Source organism: Furipterus horrens, unplaced genomic scaffold (assembly GCF_987537825.1).
Source record: "Furipterus horrens unplaced genomic scaffold, mFurHor1.1.pri manual_scaffold_11, whole genome shotgun sequence".
Lineage (NCBI taxonomy): Eukaryota > Metazoa > Chordata > Mammalia > Chiroptera > Furipteridae > Furipterus > Furipterus horrens.
The window spans coordinates 31,118,811-31,128,526 of record NW_028327181.1 but is presented as its reverse complement, the minus strand read 5'-3'; the positions used below and the strand labels follow the sequence as shown (position 1 = coordinate 31,128,526).

General features: G+C 59.2%; 1 long non-coding RNA gene across 2 annotated transcripts; it reads right to left on the bottom strand.

Annotated features, from left to right (window-relative positions):
• Positions 1–444: 444 nt before the first annotated feature.
• On the bottom strand, positions 445–1,549 carry LOC149997335 (uncharacterized). Of its 2 annotated transcripts, none has more exons than XR_016514232.1 (3): positions 1,222–1,549; positions 752–891; positions 445–671 (listed from the first exon to the last, which is right to left on the bottom strand). It is a non-coding gene; the product is annotated as an uncharacterized LOC149997335 (long non-coding RNA). The 2 variants fall into 2 exon arrangements; XR_016514231.1 differs by having other exon boundaries at positions 445–637; positions 1,222–1,548.
• Positions 1,550–9,716: the final 8,167 nt, after the last annotated feature.

Sequence of the window (9,716 nt, the reverse complement as noted above, 5' to 3'; positions counted from 1 at the left end):
GAAGCAGGAGTCTGCTCCCCAGGTGTCCCACTCCACCCCTGGTGAGCGGTGTCTCAGGGCCACCGCGTCTGTGGGGCTGCGTGGGGCTGGCTGCAGCGGCTTGACCAAAATGGCGGCTCCTTCTCTGGCCCGGAGGCTGTGGCAGCCCCTCGTGCTAGAATGTCCACGGGACATCACCTGGGTCCACCCGCTCACGATAGGCGCGCAGGCGGGCAGGACGGGCAGGAAGGCGTGACTGAGTGGGTGGGCGGGCGGTCAGCACCTCCCTCCCCCAGCCACCCGAGGGCTGAAAGCTTCTGTTTGTTGCTTAGGTTTACCTTTCAGGCCAGAAATTGAGTCTTTCACACAGGAAACACAGGGAACCACTACAAAGGTGAACGGGAAATAGATTTATTTGTAACAATGAACCTGTTCTCGGAAATAGAATCAAGGGCGCGGCGGGTCAGCAGGCTGGTGCTCCGGAGCTCCGGCCTCCTCCCACGGAGCTCTGTGCCCGTTCCAGTCCCAGGACTTTCTCCCTCCAGACTTCGGACGATGCCACCGATGGACGTGCCGCCCCGACTCCCTTATTATACAGGGTTCCAAGGTCTGTCTTCTCACCACCGGGCGGCAGAGGCCGGGAGACCGCCAGTTAAGTCTGTGATGACAGGAGCGCAGGTCTGTATCAGCATCTGTGGAGGTGACCTCAGCACCAGCATGGCAGAGAGCTGACGGTGGCCTCCGGGGTGCACCCCGCAGGGGGCCCGCTCACCCTCAGCGCGTCTTCTCCTGGACTCTCCGCCACCTTCCCCGGTCCTTCAGCTGCAAGCTCTGGTTTCTCTGAGATCTTAGGTTCCTCTCCCCCGTGTGCTGTGTGCAAGCTTCCCAGAAAGGGGTGGTTTTCAGGGCAAACTGGTGAGAGGCAAAGAGAGAAACTGAGCCGGCTTCCCCCACGTGGTGGAGCACGGGGGTCATGTCTCCCAGGTCCTCGCCAGCCGGAGACGGGTGTTTCCTCCGCAGTTCAGGAGCTGACCCGGCGGCCATGGCTACAGTGTCAGGGTAGGAGCAGGGTCCAGAGAGGAGCAGGGAGGGGAGACGAGAGAGGAGGGTCCCCAGGAGCCACCCCTCTGGCTGCAACAGCCCCTCTCCCATCCAACTCTCTGAGCCCGTCCTGTCCTGCAGGGAGCCGTGCTGAGACTCACCGCCATCAGAACAGAGCCGAGGTGCACGCAGGAAACCCACCCGCTCACCGCCGTGCCGGTCACCTGTCCAGTTCTGACTTCCGTCCCCAGTCACCACGCTGCTGCTTCCTTCCCGAATCCAGGGACACTGCCTTCTGTGTTCTGTCCCGAGCTCATGGTGCTCATCGGTGGAGGGACGGCTGGCCGTGGACCCGCTCCACGTTGGTGGCTCCAGAATGAGGTGCTCTGTGTCATCAAGAAGAAGAAAAAAGGGGGGAGAAAGTGAGTCTGGACAGCGAGCCGACTGTCTCTGGAAACGAGTGGACAGTGTTGTCTTTACTCACGGGCCTCGGAAGGGCTGCGTTGGTTGGCGTGACGTACGTCCTGTTCTTTCATTCCTCTCCCCGGTCACTCCTCCTGGAGGAGGCGGACGGAGTCGGCTGCACGGGCCCAGGGACAGGAAGGCGGGCGGCCGTCCCGGGTGCGCAGAGGCACGGGGGTCGTGCTGTCCTGCATCTCCCAGCCCTGGAGTGTGCTGCCTTGTCACAAGACAGCCAGCCAGCAGACCTTCCGGACCTAGGAGGGCCCTGTCTGGCCTGGCCCGGGAGGCAGGACCAGCACTCTCGCTGCCCTCACGTGCCTCTGGAGGCCGTCCCGGGGTCTCCCTGCCGTGGGTGCCACTGGCCAGGGGTTGATGCCCTGACTTGGTGCCCAACACACCGTCCCGGGACTCCTGTGAGAGGAGGGGCTCGTGGTGAGCCCCTTGTACATACTAGGATGTTCTGAGCCGGAGTTGTCAGCATATAGGTTTGCGACGTGATGACAACTCAGAGGTGGCTTCTGTGATGGAGTGAAAGCCAACCACAGAGTTGCTGACAGAGGAGGGCGGGTGCTGGGGGGACGCACAGCTGAAGGAGGACACGGCTGTCATTGGCCTGGAGGCCTGCGTGGGACCGGGGAGGTTTTATATTGCTGGTTTAGAATGGCTTCTCTTGTTGAATGTGAAACAGCTACCTGTGTGTGTGCGTGCACTCTCCCTGTATGTGTGTGTGCTGTGTGTGCGTGTGTGCACGCTCCCTGTATGTGTGTGTGTGCGCTACCTGTGTGCGTGCTACCTGTGTATGTGCGCTACCTGTGTGTGCGTGCATGCTACCTGTATGTGTGTGCGCTACCTGTGTGTGCGTGCATGCTACCTGTATGTGTGTGCGCTGCCTGTATGTGTGCGTGCATGCTACCTGTATGCGTGTGCATGCTACCTGTATGTGTTTGTGTGCTACCTGTGTGCATGCTACCTCTGCGTGTGCGTGCATGCTGGTTATGGTGAGAACAGTTGCTTAGGAGGTGTGCATTTAGATAAAACTATTTTTGAAAGTATGGTATATTTTATTTCTTATATTTTGATCCACATCATAATGTATTTAGCAAGTAATCCTCCTTCTTAGTTGCAAAGTAGGTGGGTGATAAAGCCCAGTAGCCCATGCCCAGCAGAGTCTGAGACAGGCAGGTGCTCAGTGTGCAGTGCACGGGCACCAGGCACCTAAGACAGCATCCCATTGTGCATCACTGTGAATCCCAATTACAAAAAACTGAATGCCTGACCTCCAGATGCCTGTGTAGTAATGCTGGGTGTGACTGTCATTCGCTTCCAGTGGTCACCCCCATCCCCCACCAGCTGTCCTCCACTGCCTTGGACGCTGACACTCAGACATGGCTCCTCAGTGTGGAGACCTGCATCAGGTCCGCCAAGTGCCCCCGCCAATGCCACAGCCAGGGGACCTAAGGGACTTGGGCTTGTTTTACTTGCTGATCAGAAATCTGCAGGTTGGCTCCTGGTGTGTGGAGTTCACCACTCTGGCCCCTCACACACTCCCTGGCTGGCCGAGGCACTGGGAGGTAGCGGGTTTCCCTGTGTCCTGTGTTCAGGCAGAGACAGGAGCACGCCTGTCCTTGCTGACGCCTGTGATCTGGGTGGCGGTCAATCTGGCTGCGGTAGAAGGACCGTGATGACCCAGGTTTACCTGACTCCCTGTCACACCACAGCTGCTCGGTCCTGCTGAAGGGGATGTTTCCTCTGTGTCCAGGCACACCTGCGTTTTGAGGACACGTTCTCTTCCTGTTGCTCCTCGCCTCTGCCCTGTTCTCCCCTTGCCCCTTCGCTTTCCCCTTGGGGAGCCACAGGGCACCTTAAATTCAGGCCAGATGGCCAGATGGTCAGCTGCCGTAAAGACGGAGCTGGAATAAGTGACGCTTGGGAAGAAGTCCTGAAGAAGCCTGAGTCGTGGGGGTTGCCGTGGCTGCGTCTTAGGGGAAGGGGTTCTCTCGACTGTGGCTTAGGTTCCTGGGAACATTCACTGCATGGGTGACAGCCCTCGGCCCAGCCCCATCACGCTGGGGGAAAGGCGGCCTCTCTCACGAGGGGCCGTCATTGCCATCCTTCCGCATTTAAAAAAGGTCCTGCGCCCCATCCTTTCAGTGCTTTATGGGGACGTCGTCCTCGTTCTCTGGCATCTGTCATTGAGTGTCAGCCATTGTAGGCGTGGGACTGCAGCGCTGCCTCGGGCAGGTGCCGCCAGGGGCCGTGGGGGCGAGGACGGTGCGCAGCATGTGCGTCTCAGTGCGACTTCGGGGAGAGAAACGTGCATGAGGGACGCGGTGGGGCAGGGTAAAGGCCGCGGTCCTCAGAGGTCCGGGCACTGTGCTGGTTGGGGTGGGCTCTGAGTGCCTGCAGATGAGGGGAGGAGTGTCAGTGTGTGCGTGTTCACATGCGTGCATGCGCGTGCATGTGTGTGGGGGGGGGTGCACTGTGCAGAGATCTGGGAGAGTGATGTCCCAGAGGAAGCCGCTGATGTGGGGAAGAGAGTGTCAGTATGTGGTGCTGGTCTGCATGTGCATCATGTGTGTACCTGTGTGTGCATGAGCATGCGTGCATGTGTGGGGGGGGTGCACTGTGCAGAGATCTGGGAGAGTGACGTCCCAGAGGAAGCTGCTGACGTGGGGAAGAGTGTCAGCATGTGGTGCCGGTCTGCATGTGCATCATGTGTGTACCTGTGTGTGCATGAGCGTGCGTGCATGCGTGTGGGGGGTGCACTGTGCAGAGATCTGGGAGAGTGGCATGTCAGAGGAAGCAGCAGACATGGGGCTGACGGCAGGGCCAGGCTGGCCGGTGCCACATCCGGGAACAGGAGTGGGTTTGAGTGGGAGGCAGGAGGGGAGCAGCTCTGCAGGGGTGTGGCTGAGGACAGGGAGGGATGCGCCACCGCCAGTCTGTGCTGAGGACAGGTGTGGGGCTTGCTTGTGGTGGGAGGCGTCCAGAGCAAAGCCCTCCCCTGGAGCTCACTGTCTGGGGGTCAGGGGCCGTGCACGTGGCAGCTGGGGTGCAGTGCTGGGGGCAGGGAGGGCGCGGGTCCTTGGGAGAGGGGGCAGGTGAGACTGGCAGAGGGCGGAGCAGGGCGGTGGCGGGGCTCTCAGCGACCTGGGGCTGCCCTGGGAGAGGCAGTGCCAGCAGGTGGTGGTGGGGGTGCACGGTTCTGAGAGGGGGCCGTCACTGTCACCCTGGCTGCTTACGGAGAAGGAATGTCCCAGGGTACCAGGCGGGAGAGGGGGCTAGAGTCAGCGCTGCGCACGCGGTGAAGCTGTGTCCTGGGCTGGTAAGCAGGGCTGTGGGAGCCCCGTGGGGCAGCGGGCTGGAGCGCTGCAGGGGAGACTTGGGGTGCGGCCGGTGTGTCTGTGGGGTTCAGCACTGATGGACACGCCTCTGCGTGGAGAACAAAGGTCACAGGTGGGCCCTGACCATGCAGCGCCGAGGTCAGGGGACACTGAGGAGGCCAGGGCAGCGTGGGGGCAGGACACGCCGGTGCACATGGAAGGGCGTCCACTGTGCTGAGGGGAGGACGCGGGGTCCCTGGGCTCCCTTACTGGTGTCCGGGGCACAACCCCCGCTCCCCCCGTCTGCACAGAGAGAAAGAACTTTCTGAGGCTGGTGGTCTTTGCTTTAGAACCGGGACTGGGGAGGTGCTGGATGGAGGGAGAGAGTAACGAGGGCTGACGGGGAGGAAGGAGGCAGAGTCGAGCGCCGGAGGCCAGGGACAGAGGCAGCAGAGGGACCTGCCAGTTAGCACAAAGACGCGCTTCCTGTCCCCCGTCACAGAGACCGGGGAGAGACACTCACAGTGCAGTTCTGCTGCCTGGGAAGAAAGCAGAGCAGGCAGTTAAAACCACAGAGAGCTGAGTGATGCGTGAGAAGCACGGCTTGGAAAGACCGCCTTTTAACAAAAGGAGGTCGTGGACAAGGGGGCACTTGGACAGGCGTCGGCTCCGACAGGACGCACGGAAGGCGTGTGGCTTGGGGGGTGGCCTCAGGAGGGATGTCAGATGTGCGCTGGACCAGGCACCTGGCGCCGTTGGGGTGGGGCCGGCGCACTGTGGCTGCTGGCCCGTCCCTGGCGGCAGGGACTGGCCGGGTGGAACCCCGTGTGAAGAGCCCCCCACCGTCGAAGTGCAGAAGGCACGTGCCCTGCGCTGCTGGCCTGAGAAGACCCATCTGTGTTCAGAGGTGCCTCCCGGTGCCGCAGGGTCTGGCCAGGCCTCGGGCAGATGCCTTTCTGAGAGGTGAGGGGTGGTCTTATCGACGAGGATCTGTGCATTTGGACCCCAGTCAAGTGACTGCTGCCCCCACACGGGCTGACAGGTCAGCCACCTGGGGGAGGGCGGCTGGCCCTGTTGCTAAGCAACCAGTTCCAGTCTGCATCTGTTCTTCCAGGGACCTCACGGAGGGCCTGGCTTTGTAATGAAAGTACTTTTTGTGTTTTGCGATGTGTTCCTCCGTCCCTAACAATCGCTGCTTACTTGGTCCTGCCAGTCAGAGAAGCGAGAGAACTTTCCGAGCACGCCAGCCAGCGCAGGACCCGAGGCCCTTTCCTGTGTGATGCTGGCACTTCATAGCTGAAGGGCTTGGATCATTTTACTCAAGATTCCTGAAACTAGTAAATGATTCCAAAACACCTTTCAAACTCAGAGCTTCTGTTTTTTGTTCTGCGATGAGGTGGCGATCTGTCCTTGAGAAGTGGGGTGGCCGACAGTAGCAGCCCTCATCTTCCTGTGAGGAGACTGGAAGGAGAAACGCGGGTGCATTTCAAGGGCACAGCCCGCACCCTGCCTGCCACGTCCCTGGGCGGGCGCTGCTCCTCACTGCCTGGACTCTGGGCCAGAGCTCCTCTGATCCTATCAGACCCACGCCAGGCTGGAGAGAAGCGTCACGTGCATCAGAGAGTCCCACTAGGCAGCCACGTCCGCCGTTCATAACCCACGAAGACGTGTCCAGGTGGGAGGGCGGCTGGGGAGTGGCTGTGACGGTGCAGGGTCTGAGGCACGGAGGAGAGGAGGCCTCTGGGACACCTCTGCATCCGCTTCCGCGGCCCAGTCTCCCTGGCCCCCTCCCGTTCTTCTCTCCTTGTACCTTCTTCTTGCCCCTCGACGGGGGTCCTGGCCGACCTGGACCTCAGATTCTGTGACCGCTTGGTCATGTTTCCTACCCCGTGGGGAGTGTCTGTCCGACCCAGACGGGGGCCGGCACGCATGCGGGTGGGTCTGTTAGCAGCAGCCACAGACTTCAGGTCAGCTTTCAGCTGCCTAGCTCCCTCCTACGGACGGAGTGGTGCAGAGGCGGCCTGGGTTTCTGTCCTGGCTCGCTGCTGGCTGGACGTCGGCTGGTCTGCGCTGGGCGTGCCTGGGCTTCGTTCCCAGCTGCCAGCCGGTCTGTCCTCCCCGAGCAGTGGCTCTCTGGGCCTTGCTGCCATGGCAACGGCACACGTCTGCGCGGTCCAGCCTGGCTGTGCGCGGCGAGTCACGTCTCTGGCGGTTTCACATCTGCCAACACCGCGTTGACAGAGCAAGCATCACAGCCTAGGGCAGAGCCTAGAGCAGGAGAGAGGCAGCCGCCCCGCGGGAAGGACTGCCGACGCTTGTCCAGGGCGGACGCGGCAGGAATTGGCGAGGGAGGACAGTGGGGCCCCTTTCCAAGGGGCCTGTGCTTTAAGCTTTGAGACTGAGGTTATTTATTGAAAGTAAAAGAGTTTTCAGAAGACAAATGAGAAAATGTAAATAAAATGTGTGGTTGTGCCGGGCACGGCGCAGGTGGCATCTGTGCCGGGCCATCCCTCCCCGCACCGCTGGCCGGCTCCCTTCCCCTCGTTGGCGTGCCGGTGACCTCCTGGGGGCCTGGCGTAGGGCCGGGGGTGCAGTGGGCTTGCTGACGGGGTGCCGGTGAGAGGCAGAGGAGCAGAGGCAGGTGCGCAGGCAGGACCAGGCGTGAGCCCTGTGCTGAGGGCTGCCCAGGAGGCCACGGCGACTGCCGTGCCTGCCGTGAGCGGGCTCAGACAGGAAGCAGAAAGGGGATCCCGGCCTCTGAGGGGGGCCTTCCCCTGGCCTCCTGCTCGTTCACTCGTGCTTCCTTTGAGTTTGTCCGCACACGTGCACGCACACACCAGGCTGGCAGAGCTCTGGGTCAGTGTCGTCTGCTGTGCTCCGGGGCACCGTCTCCACATCTCCCAGGCAGGTGGCCTCCCTGGGCCGGCTGCCTGGCTCGGCCACTCCTCCGGGCAGTTGGGAACCTCACCAGGCCACTCTCTTGCTCTGCAGCCCAAGTGCGGTCCCAGGGCGTGTGGTCCACCAGCCATGCTCCATGCAGCCTCTCCTGAGTGTTGGGTCACCTGGCCGGCGGATGCCCGACGCATGTGTCCGGTTCACACTCTTCCCAGCAGCTCGGCCGAGGCCGAGCCGCTTGGCATCTTGGCCGGGACTTGGTGTTGCTCATCCTTTTACATTAAGCCCCAGCCGTCCTGGCAGGTGCAGTGCTCTTCATCTTGGTTTATTTTGCATTTCTCCAGTTCGTGTTGGTGTTGAGCATTGAGCACTCCTATGTTTTCTTTTCTGGGGTGTCTGGTTCAGCCTTCTTCCCAGTTAAAAAAAGGGGGTCATTCGTCGTATTAAGTTAGGAGAATTTTAAAATACATTCTGGGTACAGGCCCTTTGTCCAGACATCTGTATTATGAATATTTCTCCCAGTTTTGCTTTATTTAAAAATTTTTTTCAGCTATTTTAAATTTCACTTTATTTATTTATTTTTAGAGAGCAGGGAGGGGAGGGAGAAAGAGAGGGAGAGAAACATCCATGTGTGGTTGCCTCCCGTGAGCCCCCAAATGGGGACCTGGCCTGCAACCAAGGCCTGTGCCCTGACTGGGAATCGAACCGGCGACGTTTTGGTTCCCAGGCCGGTGCCCAGTCCACTGAGCCACAGCAGCCGGGGCTTGCTTTATTTTTTAAAGTGTCTTTCCAAGAGCAGAAGTTTTAATTTTGATGAAGTCCAATGTCTTAGTGAATCGAAGTTCTTGATTGTGACGTGTCCAGTGTTGTCAGTCTCTACCTTTGTGACTAGTGTTTTCCTTCCTGGGTAAGAAATCTGTGCTGATGCCGAGGTTGTGAGGACTTCCTGCTCTGTGGCTAGCGAAGGTCTGTCTTAGTTTTCTGACCCTTGGTCTCTCTGGGGTTAGGTTTGAGCATGTCATGAGGTCATGAGATCATTTTTTCATGGAGGTCCAGTTCTTCCAGCGTCTCTTACTGGAGGGACCACCCCTTGCTCACTCCAGGTTGGTGACATTTTGTTGTGAATCAGGGGACCGTCTTTCTCGGGTCTGTCTGGACTCCATTTTCTTCCTCTGGGCTGCTTACCTGCTCCACACTGAACTGGCGTCGCCGTGGCTCGTGGCCCTCCACTGTAGCCTCCCTGCCCATCGGGCTGCCTGGCAACTTTCACTGCCAGGAGAGTTCCAGAAGTTCAGAGGCAGGGGGCCCGAGGCCCTGGCTGGTGTGGCTCAGTGGGCTGAGCACCAGCCTGCAAACCGAAGTGTCGCTGGTTTGAATCCCAGTCAGGGCACAGGCCTAGGTTGCAGGCCAGGTCCCCAGTTGGGGGCGTGTGAGAGGCAACCACACGTTGATGTTTCTCTCCCTCTCATTGTCCTCCCCTTCCCCTCTTCCTAAAAATAAATAAATAAGATCTTTAAAAAAAATTATTAAAAAAAAAGCAGGTTGCTGATTTCTACACACAACACCTGCAGGAGCCCTGACTGCAGCTCACGGGCTCTGTCCAGCACTGAGCTTCCAGTCCGTGAACATGGTGCACCCTCCACGTGCTGCGTTCTTCGTTGGCCGCGTCCAGCTGGTACACCTCTAGCTTCAGGTGTTGATGGGTATTTGACTTGTAATGGGATTGTTAATATGTTTTCAAATTCCGTTTTCTAAATGTTTTGCTAATCTATAGACATACAATTGATTTTTAAAGTGTTTTTTTTTAATCCTTACCTGAGGATATGCTTACTGATTTTAGAGAGAAGGGAAAGGAAATAGAAAGAAGGAGAGAAACATCGATGTGAGAGAGAAACATCCATCAGTTGCTTCTCGTACACGCCCTGAACTAGGATCGAACATGCAACCCAGGCACGCGCCCTGACCGGGAATCAAACCCTCAGCCTTTCAGTTCACAGGACTACACGCCAACCCGCT